The sequence below is a fragment of the Manacus vitellinus genome, unplaced genomic scaffold (assembly GCF_001715985.3).
Source record: "Manacus vitellinus isolate BGI_N305 unplaced genomic scaffold, ASM171598v3 scaffold_52_pilon, whole genome shotgun sequence".
NCBI classification, from domain to species: Eukaryota; Metazoa; Chordata; class Aves; order Passeriformes; family Pipridae; genus Manacus; species Manacus vitellinus.
In genome coordinates this window covers 4,474,998-4,487,222 of record NW_021940628.1, presented here as the reverse complement: position 1 = coordinate 4,487,222, position 12,225 = coordinate 4,474,998, and the positions used below count along the sequence as shown (strand labels likewise).

The 12,225-nt window shown below is 54.4% G+C and overlaps 1 long non-coding RNA gene across 1 annotated transcript in view; it reads left to right on the top strand.

The window, feature by feature from the left end:
* The first annotated feature begins 8,597 nt into the window (after window positions 1-8,597).
* The window catches only part of LOC108641156, an 8,160-nt gene continuing 4,532 nt past the window's right edge, over window positions 8,598-12,225 (top strand). Inside the window, exons 1-2 of the long non-coding RNA XR_001921794.1 lie at window positions 8,598-8,655; window positions 8,780-9,104. This is a non-coding gene — a long non-coding RNA (uncharacterized LOC108641156). The remainder of the gene's footprint in view (window positions 8,656-8,779; window positions 9,105-12,225) is intronic.

Genomic DNA, 12,225 nt, shown 5'->3' with positions numbered 1-12,225 from the left:
CGGGCTGGAGGGGAGCGCCGGCAGCGTGTTCCTCCTGCTCCAGAGAACAGCAGAGCTGCTCTGGCCAGACTGTGCTCTTTTAAAAAATTCAAACGATTTCCCATGGAGAATTAATTTGCACAAGGGTAGAAAAAATAGTTTTAGAGAATTTGTCACTTCAGCATTTTATTTCTCCTCTGTTGCTGACATTATTTGTATTTTTGTTTACATCTCCTCGTGACAAGTCATCTGTGACTCTGCGTGGTGTACCGTGAGCTGGCATGATATGACATAATGCAAGAGCTGAGATAGCCCAACGCTTCTATTTTAGTTCGGAGGATATTTTAAACTTTATGTTATCCAGGAAATTTCTGACATATTTGTCTTCATTCCAAGCCAGAATGAAAACAATTTTGGAAATGTCGGAAGTTCCCATGAAATAAGTAGCGAGAGCTTCCAGCTCGCAGCCGCGCGCGACAGGGCGGCCGGCGGGGAGGCCCCGGCCTCGTGCAGGAGGGTGGCAGTGGGCAGTGGGGAGCAGGGTTTGTGTGTACCAGAACATCCCAGGAGGGACCTGAGGTCACTTTACAAACCCTCTCTGGTTTGTGGGGCACCAGCCTAGGGAAGGAGAGGCTCAGTGGGGCTGCAGGCAGGAGCGGTCGGGTCCGAGCCACCAGCCCCAACACCGCATTCGCCAAGGCTGCGCTGCTGTGGGACAGACAGGGCTCTGAGGGGGCCACAGGAAGTCGGGGTCCACATGTCTGTGTGTCTGGGTGGAAAGTGCTATCAGGTTCCCAAAGTCCTTGCCTTTGCCTCTGTGCTGAGACTCACAGTCCTCAGAGCTTTGTTTTGTGTACTCTGGGAACCGACAATTTGTAAAGACATGCTGCTGGGCTAATCCTCCATCAGCTCCTGGAGCAGAGACCAGCTGGGATCTGGCAGCTCCCTCCCTTCTCCCACTACAGCCTGCTAAAGCAGTGAGTGTCTGTAACCAGTAGCTCACAGGTTTTGACTTACATGCAAAGCAGAGCAGCAGCTTTCCCAGCCGGCAGCCAGGACCGCACAGGCGCCTTGCCCTCCGCGCCAACGCTGGCCATGGCAGCGAGGTGTGTGCACCCCGTGGGTCCTGAGGGTGATGCCAGCCTCAGTGATGAAACCATCCTGGCTCTCTGCTGGCCTCAGAGCCATTATTATGCCCTAGAGATGCTCTCAGGGAAGGGAGCTCTTTCCACAGCAAGGTTTGCTCTGCTGCACAAGCTGCTGCATCAGGGAAGCAATAAAATTAGACTCAAAAAAAGACACCTTCCTCTTTGCACTCATGAAACCTCAAAAAGGGGCAAAGACTCAAGGGTCCCTTGCCCATCACCCCATTCACAGAGCTCCCCAGCAGTGCAGTGGGGTCCCCTGTGGGTGGGGGTGGCCTGGGGAACTGTGGATGTCCAGCAGGTTCATCCCTGGAAAATGAGATCACCCTGCAGCCCTCGCTGAGAAGGTACCAGTGCCATTGCTTGGCACTGAGTTTTCCCAGATTTCAGGAAAACTCATTTTGAAGCTGCTTGAGGTCTGTCAGAGCAAATCAGTTGCAGTTTCAGCAACCACTTGTTCTTGCTTTAACCCTGGGAAAGCAACTGGGCTACAAATATTTACCTGATGAGGTAAACCATCAATATCCTTGAAACTTACATTAAAAAACACTGGACTAGAGCATCTTGTGGATTTCGGCTTTTTCCCCTGCTGATTTGTTTCACAATATGCCAGAAGCATGGCTTGAGTTAGGGCTTTGGCAGGGGCTTTCATCATGATGGATATAGTGGAGGATAGAAAAGAAATTTGGTTATCAGAGGATGCCAAAACTCTACTTCCTAGCACATACATTCAATAATGCAAAAGTTCTCCTTTAAAGATCTCCTTAGAACAAATCCCAGTCATCACAAAACTCATGGAGATAAATTAAATTACATTTTAATAGTGGAGAATTCATTCCTGGGCCGGGTGCAGCAGTGAAAGTATGTTCTCTCTTAGGCAAAAGCAGCGTCATCTCCCATCAAAATTCTGAATGTTACCATATGAAAAACTTAATTGGAACTGAAACCCCAAAGTTCCCAGGGCAGAGGCACCACAAGAGGATGTGGTAGTGCCCACTCCACCACCCCAACTCCAGCTCTGCTGCCCCACGGCTGCTCTGGCCATGGTCTCACTTGTCCTGCCCACTCTGGGTTTAGTGTGTTCTGCTCTGCCTCCTGAGAAGGCCAGGCTTGACCTGCCTCTTCCTCATGCCATTGTCCTGTAAATATTTAAAATAACACATAAATGCTTCCTGTGCAAGCAATGCTGTTTGAAGTGGCTGGTGTGCCGCGGTGCAGGGTGGTGCAGGGTGGTGATGAGGGGTGATGGGGGTGGTGATGAGGGGTGATGGGGGTGGTGATGCAGGGTGCAGGCTGGACCAGCCTCACCCCAAGGTCACGCATGACATACATGTCCAAAAACAGAAAGAAAGAGGAAAAAACAGAAGGAGAGAGGGAAGAGCTGCTGCAGCAGTACTGCCGGTCCCTCCCGCCGAGGGGAAGCACGGCAGCCATCCCGCCCTTCACTCCTCATCCTCCCCATCTCAGCCTCCCCTGTCCCCTTGCCTCGGCCCCAGGAGCCCGAATGTTGCTCCCTGCCCAGCCTCCTTCATCCCGGCCTCCTCCTGCAGCAGCGGGCTGGGCCTCGCTCCTCTCCGTGTCTGTACAATGACCAAAACCCCCGGGCAGAATTAGCTGCTCGCCGAGCACTGCATCCAATTAATTATATAGTTTAACACACAATACGTAGACATTTCCCATCCACACCAGCAAAGCCCCCAGCTCTGCTGGAAACCTCTGCAGAGCCTCTGCAGGGCAGAAGGTGGCTGGGCACGGGCTGAGCCGTGCGCCCTTGGCACAGGCACGGGAGAGCCCTAGGCTCTAATTAGAGTAATTACAGGTGTCCTGCAAATGGCTCAGAACAAAGTGAGCACATCGCTACGGCTTTTGCTGCACAAGGATCCCCTCCACGTGTTTTCACCTGATCTATTCAGCTGGTTTCAGCACCGTGATGCTCCTGGGCCGACCCGAGCAGGTCCCTGCCCGGGGGACGCGTGTCTGCTGTTGGTGAGGACACACGGACAGGCACTGCTCACCCTTTGGTCTTGTGTCAGTACAACCAGGAGCACCAGCATCAGTTCTGTGGGCCAGCAAGAAACCCTAGCTCATGCCTGGGAGGTTCCCAAGCAACCCCAGGGTCCCCAAATCACCCTGGTGTCCCAAAATCACCCCAGGTCCCTCCTGCCACAGCCTGTTCTCTGCAGGCACAGCTGGGCCAGGAAGGAGCCCTGTGTCGCTCTCAGCACCAACCTGCCGGCCAGGGCTCTGCTCTCACTGTGGCAGGTGACCCGGGGGGCACTCGGGAATCCCCAGGTCACCAGCCTGTCCCCACGCAGTGATGGGAGTCCACAACAATTACAGGCTTCCTGCGTGTCCTGCCTCTGGGGTTTTGTCACACATGATGTCCCACATCTGGGACTCACCAGTTGGGGATGGCAGTGCTATTTCCATGTCAAGCTGTAGCTTTTTTACCCCCAGCCGTTCCAGGGCTTACAGCTATTGTGTGGGGTTTTTAATGTTGCAAGAATTTATATTGGGAAAAAAGTGCCTTTTTTTTTTCCCCTCAATGCCTTGGGAAATGTCATCCAGCAGGAATGTTCCCAAGAGCTGATCATGGCGGAGAGGAGGATGGGCTCGAGCAGGGACTGCATGCCCAGCTCCCATTCCTGTCCCCAGCCTCCCAGGACCAGCTCCTTAAGCTGTTGCTCCCATGGGTGCCCCATCCCTGCTGCCCAGACTCTGCCCCGTGCTCCTGGGGGACCTCTGTAGCAGCAACAGCAGAGGTAGGAGGGAGGAAGCAGATGCCTGGAGAGGGACAAGCTGCTCACAGAGCCACTCCTGCTGCAGAGGCTCTTAGTTTCATGTCCTCTTGGCTGTGCCAGTGGCCTCTTCCACTTCCAGCTCTGGATGGAGTTTACAAGAAACGCTGGAAGTCCCAGCCCTGTGGTGTGTCATCATTCAAACTTCTCTTTAATAGTGTCCCAAAGTAATTTATTTTTCCCAAACATCAAAGCCCCTCGAGCAATCTGGGAGAGGCAGGGCTTCCCCCCAAGCCCTGGCAGCTCCCACACACCCCTGCCCTGCTCGTGGGGACTGGACACCCTCCTTGGCTGTCCTGGGGCGAGCGATGGTCTCAGGTGGGACTGTGGAGAAAGGGGGGCAGAGCTGTGACACCGCACGCAGGATGAGAAGGCAGATCTTCCCCCTGAAAACACAAGGGGGATGTATATTGATTGCTCTGCTGTGAGGGTGCTGATGCCTTTTCTGGGCTCAGCATCACATCACAGACCAATTCCACAAAACTCAGGAGAGGTACAAAGGGAAAAAGAATAATGAGGAGAAAGAAACAGCAAGGAGATGTGAGTCTGCATCTCCTTCTCTTTTGCTGTGATCCTGGGCTGACCCCCACCCTCCAGCATGCCAGAAAATGCTGGGGATGCAGGCAGAGCATCTCCTCAGTGGGAACCTCATGCCCAGGGTGTCCCCCCTGTCCCCCCAGCACTGCTCTTCTCCCCCGCCGCAGGAGTTTTGTAGAGGGAATTTGACAGAAACATTGCAGCAGCCTCTAAAAACACAGTGTGCTGCTGTCCCTGCCAGCACTCCATGCTGGTTTGCCTCAAGGAATCTGTGAGATCCGTCCTGCTGTGATCTGTAACAATATTGGGATTAAATTAGCTTCCCTGAGCTGCAGAGGGGTCAGTGTGTAAGGCCCCTGGTTAATCCAGCAGGCCAGAGAGAACAGAAGCCTCCCTGCATTGGGAAAGGAAAACAACAGGGTCTGTTTGCAATCCGTGGAGCTAATTCAAACAGCATTCCTCAAACAACAGGGGAAAAGGGCCTTCAGAGCAAATGGGAAAGGAGCGTTTCCCAACATGCGCATAACATCCCTCCTTGGGGAGAGGGGAAACGTCCAGACTGCACGGCTGAGGTGTCAGAAAACCTGGCAGGCACCAAAAAGGGGTCTGAAGAGCTGGGCAGCTGGTGTGGCACATGGGAACTACCCCCTGCTCTGGGCATGGTGAGCCCAGAGCAGGTCAGTCCTAGTGGCCCTCATGAGGAGCACCTGGCTGCTGCCTGCACCACACCCAGCTGGGGTGGAGCACCTCATCCCACCCAGCTCTGTGAGTGATGGGATCTTGCTCTCCTGTCTCCCACAGAGAGCTTTGCACTGGTGTAATTATGGCTCTGCAGCTCGTGGTGCACAGCACCAAACGGGGATGGCAATCCAGGGGCAATCCCAGATGGAGATGCTTCCTGCCCTGGCCGCTGCCAGGCTGCCAGTGCTGCCACCTCCGAGCACAGCCAGCGAGCAGCTCTGGCTGGATGAGAGCCTGGGCTTGCTTGGGAAGCAGAGGCATGCCCGAGTGATCCTATCAGGAAGTCAGCTCCTCTGGCTCCCACTTCTCCTGTGGAAGGCGTGGTCCTGCGTGCCCCTGTGCCCACCTCAGCATGGGCTGTGCAGCCCCTGCAGGAACCCAGTCGTTGTCCTGCAGCCAGAGCGAGTGTCGGTGCAGTGAGTGGGCACTGGGAGAACAGTGTTCCTGGGACTGCAGGCTGCAGGTGTGCAGGTGTTTACAATTTACAATTACAAATAATTGCCCAGGCTATCAGTCATCCTGCAGCAGAGAACCCTCGGAGCAGCAGACCACAGCAGAGCTCTCATCCAGCCTGGGAGCATCTCAGACTCTTCAGGATGTACTTGCTTTCCTTCAGCTTTCTCTGTGAGCACCTTTTCTGCTTTTTGCTTATGCTGAGATATTATCAAAGGCTTATGAGGCACCAGGGATGAGTAATACACCCTCTGTGCCAGCAGGGAACTTGTAGGCACTGGTAGGGTTAACGTGGGTCTGACAGAAGCTGTGGTGCTCAGTGCTGGAGCTGCTGGGTGAGACCTGGGTGCATCCCCAGGCCCACTGACCTCAGCTGCACCCCGGGCTGAAGGACACAGCTCCTGGATGTCCCTGTGGTCCACGGGCAGGATGGGCCTTCCATGGAGAAAACCCCTGTCCCCTTGCTGAGAGAGGCAGAGGGGTACACAGGGCAGGAACTACAGAGGGATGAAATTGGACCAAAAAAATGGCAAGTTTTTAACATAAGGGAGAACAACGTGCTTAAAGGGTGGTCTGGGGGATGTGGGGGAGTTGGTGCTTCCTCTGCAGAAACTGGAAGCAAGGTTGTCCCCTCAGCTTTGTTCAGTGTCACTGTGCCCGAGTCCCAGCTGGAGGAGCCTGGGCTGCTGGGCACCTGCTGTGGGCGTGAAGGAACCCTCCAGTCAGAGCTCTGCTTTCAATCTGGAGTCACTTGGCATCTTAGCCTGCTAAAATGTGGAATTTCATGTCCTTTTGTACAAGAGAGAAACAACCTGTTTAGGATTAATTTAGGATCAGCCTGAACAGCCATTAGTTGAAGAAAACCAACTCAGTAAACAAGCTCCTGTCAGAGGGAGAAGAAATGTGGACTTGATGCTGGATTTACTGTGGAGGCAGGATTTAGTGTGATTTACCATCCCCTGCAATGACACCTCTAGCACCAGGGCACTGTGAGCACGTCCTTTTGCCCTCAGCCAGACCCGCTGCTCTGTTGGCTCATTCCTGCCATGATGGTAGCCCTGCTCCTGTCAGCATTGTCAGGACAGAGCTCTGTCTTCAGGGTTTATTGCTCACTTATAAACATTTGCTCCAGACTGAAACTTGACCTACAGCTGTCAACTGGGGCTACAGTGCTCCAAGATCAGAGAGGAGAAGGTTTAGCTGTTCAACAGCAGCATAAAAAAAGATCTTGGGTTCATCAGATTTTTCATTCTTACAGTCAACAGAGTGATGTTGTCCCAGAGCAACATTTGATCGTACTTGAGAATTCCCTAGAACAGAAAGTAAAAAAGGTCCAAATATAAATAGAAAAAGGTCTTCAATATGGAGACTTGCGGCAGCGACTGCTGAGCATCTGCCAACATTCAGAACACATTCACAATGCTCTTGTGAGATAACAAGGGTCTCAGTGATATCATTTACAAGTGGGAAACGAGGGACATTTAATGAGGTGTCAAGGAAAATTCAGGATGAATAAAACTTCCATGTACATGTGCATTGACACACACACAGTGCAAAGGAAAAAGCTGCAGAAAGGATGAGTTTTCCCTCCCACCTGTTTTGGGTTATTTTGCACTCTTGTGTTCCCACCTGCCCCCACACAAGTGCTGTGCAGAGCAGAGAAGATAGCAGGTGTGTGAGGAATTCAGGAGGCTCTCCAAACCCATGTGGCTGGGGGGCTGCTCGATGCAACATCTTGTACCCATATCCCTGCCCTCCTCTTCCTCAGGGCTGTCAGGTCTCTGCCAAGTCCCATGGAGCATTCCAGGGCTCGTGCCAGGGGCTGTCACGGATGCTTAGGGACTCATCTTCAGTGGGGACTCGTGGGCAGCAGAATGTCAAAGGGGAACTGCCCTGGCCCCAGCAAGGGACCAGGAGGGATTCAGGAGCCACCGTAGGGCCTGTCACAACCTTCAAATGAGCCCATGCCCTATGGCTTCCAGCTTAGAGCTCTGCCAGCCTTGGGAGTCTCCCCCAGGAGACTGCCAGGGTCCATGGGCACGGCACACTGAGGGGCTGGCCATGGGCTTCTCACACAGCTGAGCCCTGGGACCACCTGCTGGGGCACCAGGGCCCTCAGCAGAGCTCCAGGGCCACGGCCACAGCCCTGTAGGAACCAGGGACAAGGGTCAGCCATGCCTGGCACCCACTGCCACTGGCCATGTGGCACCACTGGCCCTTGGGTGGCTGGTGGACACTGATTCTGCATGTGGCTTGTACAGGGCACCGGGTCCAGCACAGTTCCATGCCCACATGTCCTGGGGCACCAGTTCCCATCTGAGCTCCAGCACAGGATCCTGCTCATCCTGCCTGGCACAGGGAGTCTCAGGGAAGGTGCCCAAGCCCTGATGTCCCTTGTGCACCTGAGAGAAGCAGAGTCTGTCCCATAGCCCTCCTGGACACCCCAGTTCAGGCAGAGGAGGAAAGGGGAGCTGATGGCACCGGGAGCAGAACTCCCAGGCTGCTCAGGTGTGCTGGAGGGCAGGTGTCCAGGCAGCCCCACCACAGCCACACTGCTCTCCTGAGCAGGAGCATTTCCTTCTGCTGCGCAGCCAGTGATGGAAAAACAAGCAGGCGGTGCGCTCTTTGACTTCGTGCCTTCCCCCCTCCAGAGGACAATAAGCTGCTTTTAATATCTGACATGTTTATTAACAGATGCAGTTGGGACAGCTGATGACTTCATATGCCACTTACCACTAAAATGTTAGTAATAACTCCGAATTAACTGTCATAAATAAAAAAGACTACAAAGACAACTCGATGGTGTGTCACTCTGCAGTAGTTTGCTGAGACCCCGTTGGCTCTGGATGTGAGGCTAGAAGGTCCTTTGTGGAGCTCCAGTCCGGGTTTTGCAACAGTCACAATATTTTGGCTGGATATTGTCTTAGGAGGTGGTACTAGTGGGGTGGAATTCCCTCATGCAGGAGTTTGCACTGGATGCCTTTACAAAGCTGGATACTCTGGTAATAATAATAATAAAAAGCCCCGACCCCGTGGATGGGGATGGAGTCTACGGATTGAGACCAGGATTTATTAATGTGCAAATTGCTCTGATATGATCACATACTTTCTGCTTTGCATACGCAGGGAGCAGCGTGGGCTGATGGAATAGGAACTAGCCTGAGCGATCTTTACGAGCTGAGATCCTGCACATCGCAGAAGGGTTTGTTTCTCCGCGCAAAAGCTGGGACCCTGTAGAAACCTGCTTTAAAAAACAAGTGACCAAAATACTCAAATGCACCAGACTTCTTCATGAACTCGCCATGAATATATTTTTCATTTTTTTTGGCAGAAACGTGTGTGTAACTTTCTCTGGAGGAACCGAGGATTTTTGTAGTTGGTCTTCTAGTATTTTAAATCTGAGAACCCAGTAGAGTCTTTTCTGCAGTGATGAGGGAGTGACAAGTTGGAGGTAAGGGCTTCAGCATGCATGTTTGTGTCGATGGAGCTTTTGCAATGTGGGCTGCTAATGAGGAACGTGAGCCGTGTCAGCATCCGACTGCGGGTTTGCCTTGTGCAACGTGGATAATGAGCTCAGACAATGAGAGCTGTGCGGAATCACAGCGCGATCTGTGGGATCCACGGCCCCCCGCCCGAGGGGTGCAGGGAATCTGGGCTGCTGCGTGTGCCCCTGCCGCTTCCCGATCTGGGGAAGGGGACACGGAGAACGGGTCTGGATGTTGACCCGCTTGCTGGAGCTCGTTGTTGATCCTGGACTGGCTGCGGGGTCTCGCAAGCCATGGTGCGGCGGGTGGCCGTGCCCTGCTGCCCTCCACTGATCCCAGAGACAGGGAAAACGGGGGGACGGGGCAGTTAAGCACATGCTGTGTTCAGTACTGCTGTGGCTGTGCCTAACCCAGCCTCCTGCCAGGCACCCATGGGGGCACGGCAGGCACCCAGAGAGCGTGGGGTAAGTATGTGCTCCTTGGGGTTTCGGATGCGGGATCAGTGGAGAAATGGTTAACAGGGACCATGGCAATAATTAGACATGGTGTGAACACCCAGTGCTGATGTGCCTGGGAAGTGCTGCTGGACCTGTGGCTGCTGTGGGTCAGTGAGGGTTCCCGTGGCCGGGCTGGGACGTGGGTCCCCAGTGAGGCTGTGGGTCAAGGTGACACCTCCACACTGACAGAGCTGGGGTGCTGTGAGACGTGGGTGTGGGTGACCCTTGGGCTGCTGGAGCGTTTTATAGACTCGAGTGTGTATGCTCCCTTGAACAGCCCTGGGGACAGAGGAAGGGTGTTCAGGTGATTCAGTTAAGGTTTGAAAGGTGCTTTACAGTAAAAGGCATTAAAACGGGGTAATATTGGCAGAATAAAATGCTGCATGACAAGGCAGGCATGGAGCCTCCACTCTCCTGCACCAGGGTCAGCAGGTACCCACCAAAAAATCCTGTCACCTGTCTGTGAACTTGTGGCAGTGCTTACAGTCCTATTTGGGGTGGCCAGGTCTGTGCTGAGATCCCATGGGGACTGGGACTTGCAGTGAAACATCTGCCTGTTAGAATCATTTTGTCTGAAGTCCATCCATGACCCTGGAGCAGGTGAGCTCCTGACTCCATCCTCCTCATCCCCACTGTGGGGCCAGGGCAGCAGAGGCTGGGTGGGAGGATGGTGGCAGCACTGCAGGTCTGGGAATGCCAGCGCTGCGACATGCCTGGAAACCACCCTGGAAAAAGGTCTCGTTTCAGCTGGATCAGCTCCCTGGCCCTCGCGCAGCCGCTGCGAGAGCAGCAGCACCACCCTGAGGGATGCAGCAGGGAGGAGCTGGGGTGAGGAGCACCCGCTCTGGAGGTGCAGGGCAGTGACCCCCTGAGCACAGCCGAAATGAGCTGGCCCTGCCAGTGTGTGCAGGCAAAGCAGAGCTGAGCATGAGCCCCACGTTTCCATTACCTGAGCTAGATGTGAGCTGGCAAAGCTCTGCCTGCACTGCAGGGCCGGGACTGCAGTGAGCAATAGGGCTGGGGGCAGGTCAGCCCCCCTGGCCTGTGGGGACAGCCCTGGAGTGGGCAAAGGGACCATGCAGCTGAGAGAAGTGGCACTGGCAGCAGAGACCATGCCCCAGGGCAGTGTGAGGGCAATCTGTTGTCTTGCCAAGAATGGAAGTGCTCGTCTGCCTAAGACCTGGCAAACACAGGCAGGCTTACAGTTGTATCCACCACCAACCTGCCTCCAGGAGGATCCTCTGGGATTGCAGCTGCCCCACATGCTCGTGGGCAGCAGGGTGAGAGGGGCTGGCTGCAGGATGCCCTTCATTGCAAACCAGGCCTGCAGAGCTCAGAGCTCAGTCCCCCCATCCCAGCAGTGCAGGGTGCTATCGTCCAACAAAAAGGCAGAATTTGGATGTCCTCAGTCCAGGCTGGCAGCAGTGGTTAGTCTGGAGGACACCCTGGCTGCCCGATTGCTCCCTCCCACCAGCCGAGTGCCCCGTCCTGCCCCATGCCCAGGCCTGAGGCTGAGGGTTATTTTTCCCAGTTTGTTTTCCTCTGCTGCTGGAGTTCACACTGCTCCTGGCTCTGCAGGGCTCATGTTTCCCAGGCAGGGATGTCTCATTGGGAGAGCCAGAGCACCAGGAATCCCTGCAGGAAGGTCCACTTGGCAGATGGTTCCTGTGCACATGGCCAAGCAGAAAGTCCCAGGTGGTGCTCAGGGCTTTGCCCTGGGCTTTGGGCTTTGGAGAAGCAGATCAGCACAGGGGCTATGGCTCACCAGGCTCCTTCCAGCCTGCAAATTCGCATTTACAAAGCTGGCATTCAGGGTCTGTGGTGGAAGGAGCCCTAAGCACTTGACTGGACACAATTACATCGAAATAAGAGGGGAATTGGGTATTGAGGTGAGCCTCAGCAACCGTGGCTGTGCTTCCAGGTTTGCATCAGACCCCCATGCTCCCCATCCCTGCAGGGTCTCTGTGAGCAGGGCTGTACCTGATGTGGTGTGTCCATCCCGCACATCCCAGGGCACCTGCTGAGCATGTTCCTGCTCAGTAACGGACCTTTGGGGTTCATGAGGAGCCCTTTTGGGGGAAGAGCAAGGTTTTCAGTGCCCTGGTTTGTGCTGCCCCAAATTGTGTTGTTCTGAGCTTCCTGGTCTGAAATCTGCTTTGGTTCTGCTGTTCTAATGTCTTTTGTTGGCATTTGGGGAGTTATTGATCTGTAGGAGGCTCAAACTCCCCTGAGCTGTACCTAATAGACCCAGGTTTGCTTTTCCCATGACTGTAGCCAGATGCCCAGGCAGTGTCTCAGTTGCATTACAGAGCTGTGTTTGCTGGGACAGCTCCAGTGCAATTCCAGATGCTGCTCTGGTTCTGTGGAGAAGCAGCAGTCGTGGACCCTGCAGCTTGCCTCAGGGCTCTGCCTCCTCCTCCAGAGTGTGCCTCCTCGGCGCTGGCATGAAGGCCCTGGAAATCCCCCTGTAAAACATTTCCTGATGTTTTACAGCGCCGACAGACAAGCACTCCTGGAGGGAGGCCTGTGGCACTATGGATCACAGGGTTACTTGGAGCAGCTACTGTGACAGGCACCGTGCAAGGCAAGC